Source organism: Dermacentor andersoni, chromosome 6 (assembly GCF_023375885.2).
Source record: "Dermacentor andersoni chromosome 6, qqDerAnde1_hic_scaffold, whole genome shotgun sequence".
Classification (NCBI taxonomy): domain Eukaryota; kingdom Metazoa; phylum Arthropoda; class Arachnida; order Ixodida; family Ixodidae; genus Dermacentor; species Dermacentor andersoni.
Genome location: NC_092819.1, coordinates 84,136,054 through 84,158,322, shown reverse-complemented (window position 1 = coordinate 84,158,322; position 22,269 = coordinate 84,136,054). Strand labels below are relative to the sequence as shown.

Below are 22,269 nucleotides of genomic sequence, written 5' to 3'. Positions count from 1 at the left end.
GAATTGCGCGCATACTTCCTTTTGTCCTTCGTCCGGGTGACACTGCCCACCCCTAGGAATATGTTCAGTCACCAACTCGCCCAGCTTTCTGTGTTAATTCATTTCATTTGTTCATACTGTCAGCCTTTTATTGGCTTCTACAGGAGATGATAGCGTCAGCAACGAAAAATTTTGAGGACGCTTAAGCTTCGCCTTTAAGAGTGGAACGCAACAGCATTCAATGATTCCTGACTGCTTCTCATGCTTCCCGGCTACTGCTGCTTATGTAACCGTAATGTTTCCTGGGACACGCTGCATGGCGGTGAGCGCTGTGCACGAAGGCGAGCTCTCTGGTAGAAACGTGGCCTCTTGCGTGGGCCGATCCCGGAGGTAGTGCGCAGCCGCGCTAAAGAAAAATACATCATATTCAGGTTTGTGTTACTGTTGCGTACTTTTAATATCTAAGTGTCAGAAGATTTAACATAAAAGCATGCGCTGTCGGCGTTTTGTTTCATGACATTTGTCTGTGGGCTGTAACTCTCAAAATTTCGACGAATAACTTTGTTAAGAATGTCAGACAAGGTATGACTTTAGTGATATAATGGTGGGACAGTATTACACGATGTACTGCAAGCCATATAGCAAGGCTTGGCGTATACATATAGCTAAATATACGTATGACATTTTTCGCTTACGGACAACTCCGCCGATGCACACGCCGACACCGGATTTTCAGTTACCCGGGGCCCTTAACGCCATCGCGCTAAAAGAAGTGCACTTGCAAGAGAAACAAAAACGTCATTTCTGATACAGCGAAGGCGAGGGATTAAGCACACGAGAACGGGCGAAGGGGCGAACCAAGGAAGAAACTAAACGAGCCAACAAACCACGCTCAAATGATAACACTTTTATGATAGAGCATCACAAGGTGATTTAATGTATCTAGAAATTTATTGGGAAAAATTGATGTAACAACTGAGTCCGGTAAAGAAATACAGTATTTAACTGTTGTACGGAAGAAACTATGTTTAAAGCACTTAGCTCCCTTGGAGGGGTACGCACATAATGTCTCGGCGTCTGGATCTCTCGTCAGTGTTTATTTGAAACTATTTATCGTAGCCTATTACTTGATTCTGGATCACTGAGAGGAACATTTTTAGTCTGTTATTTTCGGTTCGTTTTTCTAGCTCTGAAAGTTCAGCGAGTTTACATAGTTCTTTCTGAGAGGAACAAAAACTATAATAATTAAATATAATCCTGGAAGCAAGACGTTAGATTTTCTCAAGTTTTAAGGGGTTTGTTTGAGCATATAAGGATCCCATACAATTCTAGCTTATTCAATGATGGGTCTTTACGAGGCCTTGTATGCTAAATATCTCGTTTATGGTGATCAAGGCGCAATGCAAGTTTCATCTGAATTCCCAGAATACTTTCTCAGTTTTTGAACGAATTTCTTGTATATGAAGGTTGCAATGCAAGTCGGATGTAAATACGAGGACATGCCTGCATGTTGTGTAACTGGACATTTTTGGCATGACGCGTGCGATACTCAACCAATTGAGCTATATACGCTTTTGGCTCCCTGCTGGCACCTGTGCAACAACACCTGCTGGCACCTGTGCAACAACCAAGTTGACATCATATTTCATTGGAGACATGGACAAACCGAGTGGAACATGCTCAGTACTCCTATTTGACGTCAAAGAGGTTCTTTGAAGAGCTGTACTTACCCAGTCCCACATGACCAGTGACCCACGTCGGCGTCAATGAGGTTCATTCAAGAGTTGTATATAGTTACACTTACGATTATGAGAGATTACGATTACGAGAAGATTACGAGAAAGCGTTTGATTCAGTCGAAACCTCAGCAGTCACGGAGGCATTACGGAATCAGGGTGTAGACGAGCCGTATGTAAAAATGCTGAACGATATCTATAGCGGCTCCACAGCCACCGTAGTCCTCCATCATGAAAGCAACAAAATCCCAATAAAGAAAGGCGTCAGTCAGGGAGATACGATCTCTCCAATGCTATTCACAGCGTGTTTACAGGAGGTATTCAGATACCTGGATTGGGAAGAATTGGGGATAAGAGTTAATGGGGAATACCTTAGTAACTTGAGATTCACTGATGATATTGCCTTGCTTAGTAACTCAGGGCACCAACTGCAATGCATGCTCACTGACCTGGAGAGGCATAGCAGAAGGGTGCGTCTAAAAAATTAATCTGCAGAAAACTAAAGTAACTATTAACAGTCTCGGAAGAGAACAGCAGTTTACGATAGGTAGCGATGCACTGGAAGTGGTAAGGGAATACATCTGCTTAGGACAGGTAGTGACCGCGGATCCGGATCATGAGACTGAAATAATCAGATGAATAAGAATGGGCTGGGGTGCGATTGCCAGGCATTCTCAGATCGTGAACAGCAGGTTGCCATTATCCCTTATAAGCCGGCATTTCTAGATGGCATACTCTGAAGGCAGCTGGTCGTCCAAGCGCGGCAGTGCTGCTGCAAGCGACCGTTTATGCATCGCCGGGGCTAATCTCTCCTTTGTCATATTTAATCGATCTTGATAGAAACGACAATTCGACAAGTGGACTGTCATTTGCAAATCTAAGGTTCCGCGAACGCGGAAGATAGTTGAAGCGGCAAGAATTCAGTGTATCCAGAATCGCAGTGCGTCAGCGTGGCCTCCATGCACCTTCTTCGGAAGGAACGCTAGTTCCTTTCACAAATAGTGAATTCACAAAGCTTTTCGATCATAAGGGCTTATTTTCCAGTGGCCTACCGTCCTTGATAATATGTCCAGAATCTTGATTGGCTGGACTTTACTCTCTTACACAATTCAAGGGCGAAAGCTCTTTGTGAAAACGGGCCCTAAACTTTGATCGTGGACGTGCCGTGTTTGCACATACGAGATAATTTTTATGAGATCATACATAAATAAAAAGAAATCGCCTTTGGCACAAAGCATAATTTTAGCGATTTAGCTGAATTAAAGAGGCTCACCATACTTGCTTCAGAAATTGAAATGCATAACTGACCAAGTAACAAAACATCACTAATTAACGTGTTAACTAATTATTTCACGGCTCATATTGCATTTATGAATTGTAGCGGGTGCGTTCGCCAGGGGCGTGTGTACACTGAATAAATTTTCAGGATGACACTAGTTTCGAGATATTCATTCTCAAGATGCACGAGGAAATACATGGGCGTTCAAGTTACTTTCCTTTTTGAACCCCTAAAATAGCGATGTGTTAAAGAAACTACACGGAATAGTGCACTCTAAAGCGAAAGCTTTACTGGCCGCGAACATGCGATTTCGCCGTGGCCGTGCTCCGGGGAGGCACATGACGTCACACCGCGTTCCTTGTCACACCGCGTTCCTCATCGTTGCTTTCGCCTCCGCTCGCTTCGCCAGCTGCGTCGCATGCCTGATAACATGTAGGAGGATTGAAAAGGAGAGCTCGCGTTCGCCGCAACCACAGTTGAGGCGGCAGTATGGACGGCGACAATTCTGATAAGCAGGAGGAGGCCTGGAAGCGACATCGGAACGAGATGAAGAGAAAACGAATCGCCCAGGAAACAGACGAACAGCGCGCTGAACGACTGGCTAAACGCAGCAACATAGCTGGACAACCAGACTAACATGGACTGGCAATCCAGATTATCCAAGGCTAACCATGCCATGCCTTAGCTTTCGTTACGTATATCCTGGCATAGCCGAGCTAAGCCACTGCCACTTTTCTTACCGCAAGTTTCAGCGCGCATATCTCAAAACCCGTTCCATTCTTAGAAATCGTTCCAAGTTGATACGCCTTTTAAGCTGACTGATTACAATTCTTAAATTGAAGTATGTGCCGTAAAGAAAATAATTTTAAAAGATTGATTTACTGTTTTCCTTATTAGATTTTTATGCACATTGATTTCTTGAGTAGTGCACGCAGCTTCGAGTAATCCAACTCAAGGGCTACAGTTACGAAATCTGCCACGTGGGTTTTAAAAATTCCATATGGTCTAAAAAGATCACCCTTTATACTTTTACTACTCTCGCCGCCTTTTGTCATTATAAGGCGCTCACATGCTGTGCGCTCGTAACTGTATATGCTAATATACAATAACACTAGTGTGCTCTGTGGTGTCCTGAGAGGCTCGCAAGGAGGACACCGAGGCACACCACACTGCGTTCTTTGTCCCTTCTGTCCTTGTTCGCTGGCGCTAAATATGATTTCCAAGTCTGTTTACCAACACGCCCAACAAATGGCAATCGAGGCACGCTAATGTGATCGATGCTAACGTGATATTATGATGTGGACACTGCAGGCGCGTTTTTGCCGTCGGCGTGATGTTCTGTCTAAAGTCCAATGGCGATAGCACCGTCGCTGCGCGCCGTGTGCAGCATATACGAGTGAAAGCGCGTGAGGGCAGTGGGTGATCGAGGCTCAATCTGGCGCGCTTAAGGGAGCAAAGCGGGGGGCGGCGCGCTGTCTTCCGTCGCGCTCATGCTCTCCGGGGGAGGGGAAGGAAGAGGGGCGGCGTTGTACTCTGGCAGCAACTGCGTATTCTGCTGCCGCGCGTGGTCGCGTGCGCCCTGTCCTAAAAGCGGTCTGTAGAGTGTAGGGGCTTCAGTGGCTCGTAGCTTTGTGCGTGCTCCTTGTTCTCGGTGCTCACTTTGCGTTGAAGCTTTAGACAGCACGAAGGTAGCTTTGGTCCCGGCTACGGCAGCACTTCTTCACGCCACCGTTTTGACAACGTGTGCCGGTGGTCATCGAGTGTGATGTGTTCATGTCTGCCTGTGCGCGCTGACACCATTCTTCTTAACTTCGTTAGTATGTGAATGTTTACAAGTTTGTATGGCCGATAAAACTACTCTGCTTACTTCGTTTAGCTGCCTACTAATTAGCTATCGCAATTGATGCTTCGGCTTTCGGGCGAAACTGCGACTTTGCTAGCACTCGTCTCACCATTGTCGCTGTGCTCTTGCGTGCTCGGTTAGTTTCTTTGAGGGCACCGCATTTCGGCCATCCGTGCGTTTTCTACGACGGTGATACAGACGGACAGAGAGCCTGCTATGGATACCACGAGTCGACGCTGACGCGTACATTGCGTAACGCACTTTTACCCCACTGCACAAAACGAATGGTTATGCCTTCCAAGATACGTTACCGTTGCCGGTAACATCCCATTTGTTCTCCCCTAAGGAGGTTTTCGCCACAAGAATGGAGTTTCCTTTTCCTGCCTCCTTTACGTTGCGTCTGTGGTAATGGACGGCGCGAGCGAAGCAGTGGGCTGCAGGGCATCTCGTTCCGTCGGCGCAGTCGTTGTCGTCGGTATTCTCGCTGCGATCCGTGAGTCCCAAATGGTTCCTCGTGCATTTTTTACGAAGGCGCAGACGCGTTCATTATGGTGCGACGTCGACGACAACGGCGGAACGTAATATGCTTCGGAAAAGGTGAGGACGCGGGAGATGGCAGCTTGCTGTTGCGGTCGCGGTATAATGCGAATCGGTGCACCCTGAGAGCATATATATATATATATATATATATATATATATATATATATATATATATATATATATATATATATATATATATATATATATAGGGTGTTTCAGCGAATTTCAGAAATCTTTAAGAGTTGCCTGTGGCAGATATCACTACCCTAGTTCATGAGCTGGTGTACTTGAAGCGGCGGACAATACTTGGTCAAAAAATTCACATGCAAAATCGAGTGAATAATAAAATGTCGCTAGTTAAGTTTTTAACTAATTACATTAAGTCCCATATTGCAGTTTACAAATTCTAGCCGCGGAGTTCGCTAGGCGGATCCACTTGGAACGAACACCAGTGTCGAGATATAAATTACCGAACTTTGCGGAGAAATGCATTGGCGTTCCAGTTAATTTGTTATAAAAACCTCGTTTTATGCATTGAAGCACACAAGTAACTGGAACGCCAATGCATTTCTCCGCAAAGTTCGGGAATATATATCTCGAAACTGGTGTCGCCATGAGAAATCGTTCCGAGTAGATACGCCTTTCGAAGTCCACTGCTAGAATTTGTAAATTGAAATAAGGGTCATAAAATAATTAGCTAGGAAGTTAATTAGTGAATTCTTGTTAATTAGTTGATTTTGCATTTCATTTTCTTTTGCAAGTAGTTTCTGCCGCTACGAGTAGGCCGGCTCACAAACTAGAATTTAGCTATCTGCCACAGGCAACCTTTAAAAATTTTTGAGAGTGTTCGCTGAAACAGCCTGTATATATAATAGACACGTCAAAAAACAGAAATCGAACAATTCATTCGGTGTTGTGGCGCCGAAGGCGAAGTTTACAAGCACAGATATTTCAATGAACGCATTGTGTTTAGAAGGCGGTGCTTATGGGTACAAATTTCGACATTGACAGTGTTAAATAACTTTGTTTTATTTTACTTTACTTATGATTCCTTTCACTTTGCATTCTGAAGGTCGGATTCGCCATATATGTTTGCTCAGTGAAACACAACACATACATTAACCAACGAAATCACGTTATTCACTTGTGCCCGTACTTGATTGTGTATATATCGTTGGGCTTGCTATTTTCTTTCTTTTTTTTTTTTTCGGTGGCCTGATCACACTCTCGTTATTCGCTGCTTCGGGGTGATATTGGAGCTTTTCAGTTTGGGAGCCGTTTATGTATCTTTCCCGACATGCCGGAAAATTTTCCTAGAAAGCGTTAGCGCTCAATCGGCCGGCGCACTTAAGAGCAGCCGTTGAGAAATACGGCTGTCTTTAGCAAATCGCTCGAGCGAGGCCTGCGCTCTCACGCGTGCCGGTCCGATGGTCGTCGTGTCGTGCTCCTCTGTTTGCCTTTCCTGCAGCCGCGGCCTGCTTTATTTAGAGCGCCGGAGTAAGAGCGGAGGGAATCGAGGCTGCTTTCGTCATGATTTGCTTCGCAGTCGATCGCCACCACCTTCGCACTGATTGCTGGCTCTGAACTTAGGCAGCGTAATTGGTTTCGCTCCTTGCTGCCGTTCTCACTCCCCCTTTTTGTTTTAGTTTTTATGCGTTACAATTCATTTGTTGACTCAATTCTCGTTGCGCGTGCGTATACTTGCGTGCCTTTTCAGTTTGTTCTCGCCTTCCACAATCTGTCAGGCTTCTCTGTCCTCATTACGCCTGTCCAAACACATCCACGTTGTTACACTAACATTTCGAGGAATCGCAGCTTCGATACGGCCTTTCACTCGGAACAGTCGTGAAACGTCTTTATAATTCAATTTGCGCCTGGAGCTTTCCGCACTGACAGAAACGTTAGAACATGGAGCCTTTGTAGCAACCGGTGGAAATGATACGGGGAGAGACTGGCTGCGGGAATTCGCGCCGACGACGCTGACCGCTCATCACGAGGCCAGAGTGGCCGGAGGTCGAAAAACGTTGAAAGGCTCGTGCTCTGCGTATACGAACCAGGGGCGTGCTCCTGCGCGAGATGCGAAGCGCTAACCGCACAGTTTTGCACTAAAATAAGTAGAGCGAAATCTGGCGCTATATAGCTGTTATTTATGAGCTCCAACAGTATCGGAGTGTTCGTTACTCAAGAACACGTTATCCCAAAATCGTGCTAAAAGGTTACTAGTCGAAGAAAAAAGTGCAGATAGAATAAAATTGAAACAATCAAAAGCTTTCACAATCGATTGGAGTGAAAGAAACACACTGCGTATATACTGTACAAACATACAAACAACTTGACATGAAGCTGCAAATCTATACGCATCGTGCTTGCGCTTAGCCGGCCCATCACTTGTGACAAGCATGCGTAGCATATGCTCATGGTGAAACAGTTCAGCTCAAAGCAAAGCGCATACAAAGTCACTAACGTGCCAAAGTTATCATGATAATAAACCAAGATGAAAAAAAAGAGCCACACGCTAAAGCACACCAAATGTTATCACAATTGGTTTTCAGCAGAACGTTCTAACACGGACAGAAAGAGACGACGACATACGCTGGGCTAGCAACTGAATATTTATTATTGATTATACCTACACTTTTTATAGCTTTGTGCAACCAACGAGCTCAGACAAACACTATTCTGAAACACCAAATGTTAATTACACGACAAAGTCATCAAGACACCGCGAAAAAAAAATGTTTCGCAGGTGTATGTCAATCTGAGCAACTGATGCGTCAAAGACAGCTATACGCTGGAGAAGCGAGTATACTTACCTGTCCGAGGTATACTAGGAGTCTGCTTACTGGCTGTCCTTAGCGATGATTCATCACCGACACCGCCTGCACATTCTCACCGACGCCCTGGTCATGCGTTTTCTTCCGCGGGCTCCCATGCAGGCAGCGTTACTGGGTCTTTTTGACATTTGATACTCACCATGCCGTTAGCTTTCACCTCCTCAGTCGTACTATACTCCTATAGCTGCACTTCCAACGCGTGGTGCTCGTAAAATGCGACGTCAGAAACATAAATGCTGGCTGCAAGACAAAAAAAAATTCAGAAAACGCGCGAAGGAGTTCTCGTGTATTCGAGTTAAGTGTGCGCAAGGTAACTTTTATTTCATAATACCTGATAATTATACGTTTCAAAGCGAACATTCTATACTCCGACGCATGCTGCACGGCTGGTTGTTGTTTTACTGCCATTTGACGTCGACCAGGCCGGCACACGCCGGCCTTCGCGGCTGTTCGAAAACAGCCGCGAAATGCGCCTTAACAGCGTTGCAGTATAATCACGCAAGGCGTCTTAACCGTCTACGCGCGCCGCCGTCACAGCGGTTCATCTGTAGCATGATAATGGTTTAAAAAATTAAATTATGGGGTTTTACGTCCCAAGACCACTTTCTGATTATGAGGCAAGCCGTAGTGGAAGACTCCGGAAATTTGGACCACCTGGGGTTCTTTAACGTGCACTTATAAATCTAAGTACACGAGTGTTTTCGCATTTCGCCCTCACCGAAATGCAGCCGCCCTGGCCGGTAATCGATACCGTGACCTCGTGCTCAGCAGCCCAGCACCATAGCAACTATGTAACCACGGCAGCTCGTACTCCTTAGGAGCAGGCAGCTTTCGATCAGCAACGCCGCGAGCTGAACCGGGAACGAGCTCGTCTGCGCCGTGCCGATGCTGCAGCCGAGCGCAAGCAGCAACTACGTACCGAGGATCCGGCAGCCTACCAAGCCGTTGTTTATACTAACCGTCTGGATTGACCCAGTGATAAACACCGGGCCGCACGTTTCAGCTTCGCTGTTTAACAACCTTTGCGGATTGCTTGGGCGGTGGCTTTTTTTCTTTTTCCTCGTACGGCCGCGATTTGGCGATTTCAGTAACAACAGCTTGAAAAGATGCTTATTTTCCGGACGTTCCAACAAAGAGGCCGCGCTTAAGCAAACGCAGAGTGAAGGCGACGTGTCTGCCGCGTGCATCGTATAGTCGCTGTCACCGTCGTTATGAATACGCTTGGTGGTCGCCCTCCACTTTCGCGAGCCAACTGTTATTGGAAGGCAGGCCCGCTCAGCGCGATGAAAGACGCTGTTAAGCCCGCCTACCCATGGAACCGTGGATAAAAAAAAAAGAATGTGCCCCGCGAACGTGCAATATATACATATGTGTCAAGCCTGAGGGGGCAGCGCGGGTGTTCATCCATAATGAACAGCGCGTGGACACTGGAAAGGTGTGGCCATATTAGAGCTTCCGAGCGAGCACACATGGAAGTTGTGAAGGGGAAGGGGTTGACGAGCAAAGTGATGGATGGGGAAACACCAGGAGAAGCAAAGTTGGTAGCCTGGCTGGACGGGGGCAGCCTCCGTGTCTTTACCATCGCCCCTCTATAAATATTTATGTTTTCGTAGGCCTTCTCTCGTGACGTCATGACTTTTCTCCGGTAATGCGTCCGTGTGTTATATTAGAGGGAAAAAGCTTCCTGTGTGATAACTTTCTGTAGCGGCTGCTACGCACCCATTTAAAGAGCTGGTTGGTCAGCTCTGTGTTTGTTCTTGCTCAGAAACGGGCACTGAATGAAAGTACACTGAACTGATTTACACCCTTAAGGGTGCTTTTTATTGAGGTAGCAATTATATTGACACGCCAAGCGCATTTCTGCCGTCGGCGTTGCCGTCGCTGTGACGTTCAGTGTAAAGTCCAAGGGCGATAACACCGTCGCCGTGCGCCCTACGCTCTATGCTGTATGTGCGAGTGAAAGCGTGCGAGGGGAGACGACGATCGGCGGCTCATTCTCGCCCGCGCGAGAGGGACGGAAGCGGAGAGGAAGCGCGCCGTCTTCCGTTGCGCGCGAGGCAACCAACGTTGCGAGGCACAGTGAGGGGGGGGGGGGGGGGGGGGGTGTCGGCTGCCTACACAGGCTGCAATTGCGCATGTGGCAGCTGCGCGCGGTCGTATATCGAGAGCGATCTACGTTGTGGACAGAGTATAGGTGCGTCGGCGGCTGGTAGCTTTGTACGTGCTGTGTGTTCTCGATGCTCACTTTGCGTTGAAGCGATATACAGCACGAAGATGATTTCGCTCGCTGCTGCTGCCGCGTTTCCTCATACCGGCGTTTTCACAGCTAGTGCCCGCTGTCATCAAGTGTGATGTGTTCATGTCTGCCGTGCGCGCTGACACCAAGCTTCTTAATTTAGTTAGCAAGCGAGTGTTCACAAGTCGATACGGCCGATAAGAGTACTACCATTACTTCGTATGGCTGTCTGCTAATTTGCTCTCGCAATCGATGCTTCGCCTTTTGGGCGAAACTGCGACATTTTGTTGATGACTGACCCTTTCACCCATAAGGGCGTAACGATGTCAGTTAAAGACTGATTTCCATCCTTAAGGATCCTGAAGGGTGTAAATCGGTTTGCGGTCTCGGCACTGCGCAACGAAGCTGAATTATCACTTTCTGTAGGCGAGCGGTGCTGGTGTTGGCTCACCGACGCTTTTGGCGCAATCTTCTGGGCCCGGCCACGCAAAAAAGAAAAAGAAAGCCGGGCACACCACCGGCAGCTAATGTTGATCTGTGTAAGCGCAAGGCTTTTGAGAGCTTTGTACAATTTTTTTGACCTCCTAGTTGACGCCTGAATAGTAGCCGTACGCATGGTTTGGGAGCAGAAAAATGTGGAAGCCTTTGAGTCTCAGAATGCTTATGATACCGCCGGATGGTTCCTGCGTATGAAGGATGATCTCTCAATTGGGAGAAACACTGTTGCTTGTAACAGATTGTAATAACCAGAGTTTTAAAGGATCCTTGTAGTACGCAGCATTTCTCGAGCTAGTGCACGCACAAAGTGCATATCGCATTGGAACAGATTTCCACACATTTATTGTCATGCGTACTTAAAAAGTAAGACAAAAATACAGTACGTGAAAAGCCGTTCCATTTAGGTAAGCAGAAAACATTTGCAAAATGTTTCAACTTATAACTGGAGTACCAGTGCAACAATATTAAGAGTGCTGTGCCGCGAGTTCGCGCACACAGAGGCGGTGTACACCATTGGTTGGTTGCCATTGGTTGGTTGCAACTAAGCCACCACTTGCTTGGTTGTAGCATAGTACGGAACATGTAGCACGGCTAAAGCACGAAAAAAAAATAATTCTAAATTAGTCACGACGTATAGTGTAATGAGACTGAGATTTCGTAGCGAAATAAAAAAAAAAATAGTGACCCTGATTTGTTGCGCAATGGGGATCGACCGCTTGCACCAAATGAACCAAAAGAGTGTCTTTAAAGAATAAGTTATCAGCCGAAAGATTTATTTGTACAATTTAGTTTTCATATAAAATATTTATTTCCGCATAAAACTCGCGCTTTGTACTCTTGCGTGTGAGAAAAATAAAAAATATATAGAAAAATGGTCAGTGACGCGGTGCTCAAGCTTCCTTGGCATCACAGTCTGCTACAGTCTGCTGCGATGTCGGGCGAGGGATACAATTCATTGTGTTATTTGTGCACAAACGATTAAACGATGTGGTGAAAGAACCAGTCAAAATTCGTCCTAGCTACTTCGGTGCAGCTTTCTTGTGCAAAAATGACTCTAATGCGCGACATTTAGTGTTTTGTTTGCTGTTTGAGATGTATTTTTGTGTTCTCTGGCGTTTGCCTTTATTGTTTCCTTTTTCTTTCTTTCCGTCGTTTTATTTTCATCGGAACATTAAAATTGAATGTCGGCAGCACTAGGTTTAGGTGGGTTATCTGTTGGGATTGGCAGCACTAGGTAAGAGGGTTAGCTGTTGGGATTGTCGGTACATGATTTCTAAATTGCCCGGCACGGTTTCATTGTGCTTCTTAAATTTAGGTTGTGTGCATTTGTGTGTAATCGCGCTGTTGTTAAAAGTCCTATGAAATTTCAACATAGAAACTTGGATGTAACAATTGCGGTGGAGCGACCTGCTAGTGCAATGCAGTTTTTATTTTATGTGTGCAATTCGTTTCATGGCGGTCCTATTCTATTTTTTCTAGGTAGGTGCAGAAAACACCTGTATTCTACTTTGAAGGACACGTGAGTGTGCTTTCTCATTTTTTTTTTTAATTCTCGTTATGGATATTTTGGACGCGCATCTCTGCAACACCTCTGCTTGAAACCACGACTTAGCTGTTCCTCCTATTCCTCAGTAATGCTGTCGAGAAGATCGCGGAACGTTTTGACCGTGGTGTACGTAATAAAAACTATGTGAGCAAAGAAATACCGTAGACGTTACGAGAAGGAAGTAGCTTTTACTTTGCTGTACGCGGAAACTCTACGAAAGAAATTCATCCTGAACAGGCATAGCACTTTCGCCACGTATTAAAGTCCCTAAGTGGCCATAAATCATAAGTGAATTGATCTTTAAGTGAAGTAATGGAGAAATATTGAAATACCGGATCTGCGAAATTGGCATTATCTTGACGCGATCACCATGTATATAGCGAAGCCCGTTGACGTCATGTGTGAAGCTAGTGATAGCACGTCACACTTAAAGAAAGGGGGAAAAAAGAAAGTAGGGAAAAAATGGAGCCAAGCGCTCAACTTGAGCGATATAGCTGAAGTTGTGAACGCGTCGTCGAGTTTCTAGCTATATACTTTATTAGTGTGGGGTGAGTCGGATCCATGGTGGCGCGAGTGAGCAAAGTTTTATTCTGCATCGCTGTGCGATGAACGCGTCAATTTTACATGTTTTTGATTCACGACGACTATCGGCGTAATGTGGATCCTTTCAAAGATGTCGCGCTCAGTGAGGGTTGTATAAGCAATTGATTATATAACTCTCTCCACAATTTGCATAGTGCGTTACTGCCGTGGAGCGGCGTTCCTGATATGGCGAGGCCTTACCCTATAGGATGCCCGGCACCGCGAAAACCAGGAAAAAAATAAATGGCAGTTTCACCCGAAAGGCGAAGCAATAATAGTCATAGTAAAGTATTATACAATTACACAAAATAAGGTTCTTTGTTTTTGAAGCCTCACAAATTGCAGTAAGCATTCGCTTAGGATCTAAACGCGCATGATATCACGCGTGCTCGGACATGCATGTTGAGAGCTCACTCAATGACCGCGGGTACTCGCCATTACAGCTGGCGTGATACGGAGCGACAGTAGCGAGGAGCGGGCGCTTGTACCGAAGCGATCCTTTTGTGGTGCCGTTGGCTTCACCACTTCAACTGTGCCGCGTCTTCCTAACTCGAATTGCGCGACCTCCAACATCAGGTGCGCGGAAAAAGCGCGCATGAAGACGCCAGCCATCTCAGCTTGCCCTTCGCCCTTGCACCCTCGTCAAGTCATCTCCAACGTATGGCGCGTACGCACTCGGCCACGCGTGCAGCCACAACTGGGCTAGATGAAGACACCCGCTCCCCTCCTCTAGCCCGGCCGTGGGGAATCGCGTGCTCGATCTCGTGATCTCAAACACCTAGGCGTGCGGAAATTCGGCAGCGCGCATCAAGCCAATGAGCTTCTCCGCACGCCCTCGCATTCATGCCTTTGTATCTGCCACACATACTCCGAGTGGACTGCTCATTATGGCTGCGCTTGGGCTTTATTCGGGACAGCACGGCAACGTCGAAAATGTGCCTGGAGTGTCCGCATAGTTGCTATATAGGCTATCGCAATAAAGCAGCACTGTACCTGTTAATTAGTATCCAAGGGTTAGTAAGGCGAACAGTCCTGCAAGGTCCCCCCTACAAAGCCCTAGAAATGATTTCGCGCACAGTTTTGACGTGATTTATCGGAAAGACTGCGAGTTTTTCACTCTCCATTTTGACTTCCTACGTTCCGACTCCGGCGTGGCGAGGGCAAAACGAACTTTTATATTTTATACGAAGGCGTTTGAGCATCTTCTTCACAACCATGTATAGCAAGGTCGCTACCCGACCCACGTATTCCTCGTCGGAACCGGAGTGTACTCCGGAAATTAAACCTCCGCTCCTGTGTCGAGCGCTTGTCGACTTGCACGAACGGCGTCCGCTCCTTTGTGCCGTCGTGGTGCTTGCGCGAAGCGTATAACTCGTTTTAGAAAGTGCAGCCGCGGCGCACGCGTTCATTCCGCGCGATAACGAAAACAGCCGCGATGCAGGACGTGGGCTCTGTTCGAACAACGGATGTCATTGAGGAACTGAGGTCGGGCTTTGTGCTGGCCGCAATGTCTGTCTTGCCTTTGTTGTCGATATCAGATAACCTGCGCTAAACGTCGTCTCGCTCTATAAAAAGCAACAAGGCCGCACGATTGCGAATAATGTTACCTGTAGAAAAAGCGTTGGGTTTCTCTTGCTTACCTCCGCTGAGGTCGGTGTATCGATCGCTCTTTGTCCTCTCCAGTGCTCTTTAGACACACTTCAGTAAGCGCCTGTGGCTTTTTCACATACTATACGAGAGCGCTTCTTCAGCGTCTGGAAGGTTAAAAAGCTTTAGAAATAGGGCACGTAAGCGCCTGTAGCGCGCAACAAGCCGAGCTTCACGTACACGAAGGTTAACGTTCAGCACTACGCATGCGCCGAACCCGACTCGTGAGTTCTTTTGCACCCACTGCCGATGTGTCTCACTGTGAGGACAGACGCGAGCTCTCCCGCGTCATGTCTTTTCTACGAGGAGTTCAAGAATTCAATCTCATGGACGAGGTTTGAGAAACTGTTGTCCCTTAATGGATGCCTTCCTCCTCGGCGGTGCACTGCAAAAGAAATCACGAGTGATCCGATCCGCTGCACGTCGTCGACTGCGCGGTGGCGCGAAGAGTAGTGTGCGAAACACGGATATGGACTCCAGCGCCTTGTCGTGTCCCACGGGCATTGATTGCTCCGTCGATCGCCGATCTTCTTTGTGCCTTCGGTTTGTCTCCCGTGCTGTGTAGTAGACACTAGGGTTTTGATTACCACACATTCTTGTGGCTAGCAGTTATATGTCTGTGCAGCTGATGTTTTCTTTATATATATATATATATATATATATATATATATATATGGCGTATATTTCGGTAACTGCTTAATCGGGAACATGTTGCAGTTATTAAATGTTTAAAACTTTCCATACTTGGTCAATGCAGTATCAGGTCTGTGTTTAGATGGTTGCGGTCTGCGCTACCAGGTGGCGTAACCGCTCGGCCCACTCTGGCGGACGCTTGAGCTGGCTGCCTGAGGACAAAGACTTACGGGAGCGAATATTCGGAAATAGATGACGCATGTATATGCTGCAGCGAAAATCCGGAAACCTCTCAGCACATCCTAATGGAATGCGAAGAGATTCACCCACAGAGAACCATAGGTAACGTACAACTTCCCTAAGCGCTTGGGTTTAAAGTGGACGGGAGCATCAACCGGTCGGCAGTCGAGATAAGCAAGAGACGTTTAGAGTATTAGTGAAAAAAGAAAGCAGGGATGAGATTAATACGCCCGGATCCGTTGCAGATATAGGTAGCGACACAGTGTAGTAGATAGAGACGTTTTGAGGAAGCAAAAAGATTATGGAGATGTACGAGTATACAGAAACGCTAGAATGAAAAACATGTACAGTGTACCTGATTAAACCAAGCAGGCTAGGTGACTATTTGTAACCGCCCCGTTTCAAATGGGGTGCCAATAGATCATCATCATCACCATTATATCATCATCATCTCGCTTTTACGCCTACCCTTTCTCGGCAATCCACCAAAACCGCCACGCGTTTGCCATAATACCGGACACGCTAAAGCTCTCTAATGTCGAAGAGACGGGAAAGAAAGTTCCGTGTTTCGGTAGCAGGCAAGTGCGGCAAAAGGCGGGTATCAGACCCTTTCAGAAACATGGAAGCAATTGTGCGAGCTCGATACCGTGGCCGCCTCTCGTGCTCAGCGCTTCTTTCTCTTCTACATTTGCGACAAGCAGTACGAATTTAGAGAGGAAACACAGGCACTCGACACTCTAAGGAGTACACCATGCGTTCGTCTCACAAAACCGCCCTGCACTTGTCATCTGTGCCAGAAACATAGTTCTCAATAATCGCCGACATTGAAAGATGCTCGCCTGCGCGTTGACGTCACAGAAACGAGCGAACGTGATTGGCTGCTGCATTTATGCGAACTGCTCCTCGAGTTTGACGGTGGTGAATTTGTCACTTCAGTCTTAGGATCTCACCGACTACACATTGTTTTTCGAACACAGTGGCAGCAACAGTCGTTCACCCCGCAAAACCTCCGGTCACGTGTCCTATATCACTGTGCTGTGAGAAAAAAAAAAGTATTGGTTCAATGCACAAACGCCCACCTATGTATTTTGAAGTAAGAGAAATGTGTTCCATATTCCTCAAGTACAGATAGTTATAATTTTCCCTCTAATATACGGCGCACTTGATTTGTAGATCTGTTATTGGCTTTCGAACAAAACTGTCGAAAATCTGCGGGCTTCTGCTTTGCCACGCTATTGCGGCTCGCCATTGTATTTCTTACTTGCTCTATTTCTGTGAAGAAAATCGGAAGCTTGCCTGTACGTTTGGCAGCTTATGTCATTACATGTTATGTCATGTTCTTGTTTTATCTCTACAGACGTTATCTGTTTGAATGTGTACTGTAATTATTCTTGATTTATTGCAACACCCCTACGGCAATGCTCATGCGGGCCTTCAGGGTACTTGAACAATGGAAGAAGGAGTAGAATAACAGTAGTGCACAGGAGCAACAGAAAACGTGCCAAGCGAGGAGAAGCGCAACTGAGTATGATAATTCATTAGCAAGTAATCAGACGTAAGATGCAGTAGACCGATGCAAGACGGGTAGATCGCTGTAATAGGCTTCTTTCGTCCTTCAGTGCGCTTGAATACCGAAGGCTGGACAAGATGTACCACTAAACTGCGCTGAAAACATTTCACACATTTTTTTGCCCGTCTACGGTACATTCTCTCCCTCTGTATAGTGTGTGTGTGTGTGTGCGTGTGCGTGTGCGTGCGTGCGTGCGCGCGCGCGCGCGCGCATGACGTTTTAGAATAAATGAGCACACTTCCGCGAGCAAGGCATGTTTACTTGCTGACCATTCGGCGGCGCGACCTTCGTTCTTTTTTTTTTGTCTTTTTTGAATGAACGCGCATAGCTGGCGTGTTCTTTTTCAAATTTGCAGCTTGTGCTCGTTGCACTTAGCCTCCTGACGCCGGCGCGCTCACGTGCCCAGACCGGCACGAATTTCCACTGTGTAAGCAGTCGTAATAAAATAACAGGCAAACCACTTTATCCCAAGCGTATAGCGACTCGCCCACGTATGTAGACATAAGTAGTGCTCTCTTCCGTTTGCCCGTCGTCACTCCCTTTCGTTTTTTTTTTTTTTTGTCTTCGTTATATCTACTCGAAATCACGCAGTTCGTATCCTTTCTTTCGGTTTTTCCAACGTCGATATCCGTTGTATCCTTTCGCTCGGTTCGATCTCTGGCAACCGTTGCGCCCACTCAGTGAGACTGAATCCGAAGCAACGCTGCTTTTTTTCTTTTGTCTTTTTTGTTACTTTTGGCCTTCTCATCAATAAAGTTTTTCACCACCACCACCGAAGCCACGTGGTTCGAGCGTCGCGTCTTTCTCAGAAGGGTTCGCGCTGCCGCAGGTCCCCCTTATGGCTCGGCAGCGCCCCCTCGAGTATAGCGATCGAAACCTTCGGCCGACGAATAAGGGGATTAAGGGGACGGAATTGCCGATCTCTTCACAGCAATTTGTTCCCGCGTACGTGTGCAAGCCGTCTATATCCAAATTATTGATTGATTCGGCGCCCCTTGTGCCCCCGGGACGTCGGCGGCTTCGGTAGGGAACTCGGAGCCTGCCTTTCATTGTCGGGCGGAAGTTGTTTCTTTGTCCCGCATTTAGCGATCGCTGCGAAAATAGTCCGCTCTTGCAGCTGCTCCTCTGATTGCCTCTCTCTAAAATATCCTCTCAAATGCATCTATATCCGCGCTTTAATCGTCCGTCGTTATCGTCATTACACTGGAGTAGCTGTTCTATTGCGACCTATCTTTGTTAGTGCTTACTACGAACTTGCCATTCCATGGATTTCCTACTGAGGTATATATATATATATATATATATATATATATATATATATATATATAGTGTGTGTGTGTGCGTTTACTTTTTTAGAACTATTGAATTTCGTTTACACTTCTGTAAAGGTATACTGAATATACTCACTATATCCAAATGTAATGACTAATCAAAGAATGAACTGAACTTGGCGCCGAAGCGCAAGATTAAACCAATCCAGCCTGAATTCTTCTTTTTTTTTCATATCTTGTGAGCAATGGGTTCAAGGTAGCCTCATTAATGTGCCTGATTCCATCCAAGGCCCTGCTTCTGGATTCATCATCTTTTATTACTCTAGCCGCATAAATATATCTATGTACAGTAAAATTAAGTCTCGGCTGCAACTTCCTCCCTTTGCCTCTCGTCGTAAAATTGCGCGCTTTAGACTGTATCATAGGTTTTTCTTGTCCTTGCCACCACACAAGAAATTCATCGCACCAGCCCATCGGACATCTTGCCACATCCATCCAAACACCGTACACTCTGCACTCATTCGTGCAAAGACCTTTCAGAAGTCTTTTATTTTTTTTCACTCGCGGCACAAGACTGCAAGAACCTTCCCGCCCGCATCGCCATGGTAACAGATCGTACCCAGCTAATTAAGAACAGCCATCGACGGTCAACATCAAACACGTTAATCGAGAACAAGTGTATCCTTTGTCCACCCCTCAAGTAATGTCCCTCCGCGGGACCCTTGAGGTGTGAATAAGTTAAAATGAATGAACTAATAAATAAATAAATTATTATGGTGCAAAGTCAGGACCCGAGCACGCGTTATTGTTGTTGTTTCTTTCTCTCTCTCTCTCTCTCTCTTGCCAACTTGACGCCGACACTTCAGCGCTCGTACGTCAATGTGATGTCATGGGTTTCAAAGCGTAAATTCGTACTTAAGTCTTAAACAGAGAGCTTGCTGAGAGTTGAGGGTTTGGTTTTGTTAGTCTGTAATGTTCTTCGTTTTTACCGATAACCAATTAATGGAATCCCAGCATAAACCTGTGATGGTGTAGCTTTCTTGTGCGAGAACTTATAGGGCGGCTTAAGGTGCCTCGATACCTTGCTTCTCTTTACAGGGTGGTGACACGTTCGATTCCACCGCCATATTGTGTCGGAACGCGTGAAGGCGCGCCATGGCTGACAACGGAAATTGGGGTTCTTCGTTCGCGCTGACAGCGAAAAGATTTGTAATTTTCGCAGTTTTAACGCTTACATGCATTGCAATATTTAATCTCGCCTGAAAAACAGAGGTGGAACGCTTACTGTAAAGCAATGCTAGAATAAGCTTCCAGCCCACCAGATAACTAGTAAATTTTTTTCCGCGCTTTCGCTTATGCTCACAAATTTGTTTTGAAAACAATGTTGACGTATATGGTGTATACTTAAAGGTTGTGCTTCAAAAAGGCTCACGCACCTTTGGCTACAACTGTATAGCTGAGCTGAGTGAAAGGTAAAAATGATAAAGAGCACGTGACCGCAAACAGTCTCATTTTGGCAAAGTGCCAAGCACAAAGCTTCAGGTCGTAGTTTCGATCATGGCCGCGGCTGCCGAAATTCAATGATGGCAAACTGCAAAAACGGTCGTGCACGTAGATTTAGGTGCACGTTATAGAAACCCAACCGATCAGAATTCTTTCGAAGTCCCCCACTACGCTGATTAATTAGATCGTGGTTTTGGCATGTAAAACCACAAAATTTATTATTTTTCTAAGTCAAAAGCAAGATACGCTATCTCGGTCATGCGACCTTTAAACACTGATGAATGAACAGCGTCGTTGCAGACACCTAGCCAAACGTATTAAATTTAAATTATGCGGTTTTACGTGCCAAGACCACTTTCTGATTATGAGGCACGCCGCAGTGGAGGACTCCGGAAATTTCGACCACCTGGGGATCTTTAACGTGCACCTAAATCTAAGTACACGGGTGTTTTCGCATTTCGCCTCCATCGAAATGCGGCCGCCATGGCCGGGATTCGATCCCGCGACCTCGTGCTCAGCAGCCCAACACCATAGCCACTGAGCAACCACGGCGGGTAGCCAAACGTATAAATCCATGCGTTCGGCTTGTGAATATTTTCTGTCTGTGGTAAAGGTGTTGCCCGAAAAGTGTTGCCTGTTATGCAGCTACCCATAGATGAGTACAAGCACAATGTGAGAAAGAGCAGCACATAGTAACACATCTCACCAAGTGAAAGGGAAGCTTTATTGCCCAAATATATAGCTGTCACTATATATATATATATATATATATATGGCACACACACACACACACTCACACACACGCACACACACACACGCACGCACGCACACACACACACACACACACACACACACACACATATATATATATATATATGTGTGTGTGTGTGCGTGTGTGTGTGTGTGTGTGTGTGTGTGTGCGTTCACCTGCCTGAAGCAAGAAGAGGCCATGCACATAAACTTGAGAGCGTTGACAAAAAATTCACGTTATATGCTTCTTTCAAACATGAAAACCTATCGGTCTACGATTACAGCTGCGGCGGTATTTCTTCCATACTCCATCCCCCTTTTTGTATCTGACTAGCACAATCCGTGTAAGTATAAGTGCTGAGCCGCAACACGACAAAACTCCTCAAGAATATTTTCCTAACATTTCGATGTTCAGTGCATGCGACTGTTCAACATTACGCATAGGACTCTATAGCAGGTTTCTCATCGCCTTGAATAAGTGACTACGACGGCAAACGCCTAGTGCTTTGGAAAATTTTGTGATGACCAATTCACGGGAATACACAAATTTAAGCATATCAGCTTAGCAGAGCAAGGTTCTTGCAGACTTTCTCCCGCGTTCTCGGTCGCGAGAAAATTAGGTCATAGGTGTTGTACTTTCGTTTAGCTGGTGCACAGAGCTGTGCACCAAACTGGCATTACGAAGTGTTTGGAACTATAAAACTCCCACGCAGTGCTCGTTGCACCTTGGAAATTGCAAACACCAGGCAACACGACAGCGCCGCACTGACTAATTGCGGTCGCTTCAACAGTTCCGACACAATATTGGCGGTGGTGCTCCACGGGCCAGGTAAAAGGGTGTGACCACCCTGTACAGCAAGAGGTGGCACTGGCATTGAGGCACCCTATAGGACGGCTAGCTGTCACCTCTCCTGTCTCCTCTCACGGTAAGAGTGGTGGTTTTGACGTTGAACAAGCGTAAATCTCGAAAAGGACGCACCTTCTTTGAATTGGGCTTCTTTCTTGAAGCGATTCAAGAAATGTTTTCTTCTTTTTTTCTTCCTTCTGTATAGAACACGGGCGAAAGGACACCGGAAAAAGAAAACTAAATAAATAACTGCCCATATCTGCAGATTATTACTATCGTTGTTATTATCATTATTATTACTTTCAGATTGCAATCGCGCAGCTTTTACAATGCGTACATAGTTGAAGAAGTATGAAAACACATAAGGCAAAAATTTATATCGTTAGGATTTCTGAAAGAAAAAACTTTTGCTTTGCGTTATAGCTTACAACGGTGTTTCTTTGAAATGAGGGAAGCGAGTGCCTACTTCTTCGGGTTAAGAAACGGCAGTGAAAGGGAAAAAAAAATTACAGCGTCAATAATGCGCAGCTCGCGGCTTGAGAAACCGGAAATTTGGTCGCCGTTTTCGCTGCCGCCTCTAGAATGGCGTCGACAGCTGCGGGTCTTGTGGCAAAGCCATGCGCGCGCTCACCTCGTCTTCTGTATATGACATGAAAATGCAAATTGGGTGTTTTCCTTGTTCCCCCGCTTTCTCGCGCGATTTTTTTCTCGCATCACTGCCTCAATTCACGCGAG

The 22,269-nt window shown here is 46.2% G+C and overlaps 1 protein-coding gene across 7 annotated transcripts in view; it reads left to right on the top strand.

The window, feature by feature from the left end:
• Positions 1–22,269, top strand: part of LOC126522473 (cytochrome b5 reductase 4) — a 361,716-nt gene that overhangs the window by 254,417 nt on the left and 85,030 nt on the right. For 6 of the 7 annotated variants that reach the window (XM_050171219.3, XM_072288775.1, XM_072288777.1 and 3 more), the window contains one exon: positions 12,425–12,464. The exons of the other annotated variant lie outside the window; for it this stretch is intronic. The gene's annotated coding sequence lies outside the window, so the exon portion shown is untranslated. The remainder of the gene's footprint in view (positions 1–12,424; positions 12,465–22,269) is intronic. 7 annotated transcript variants of the gene reach the window in all.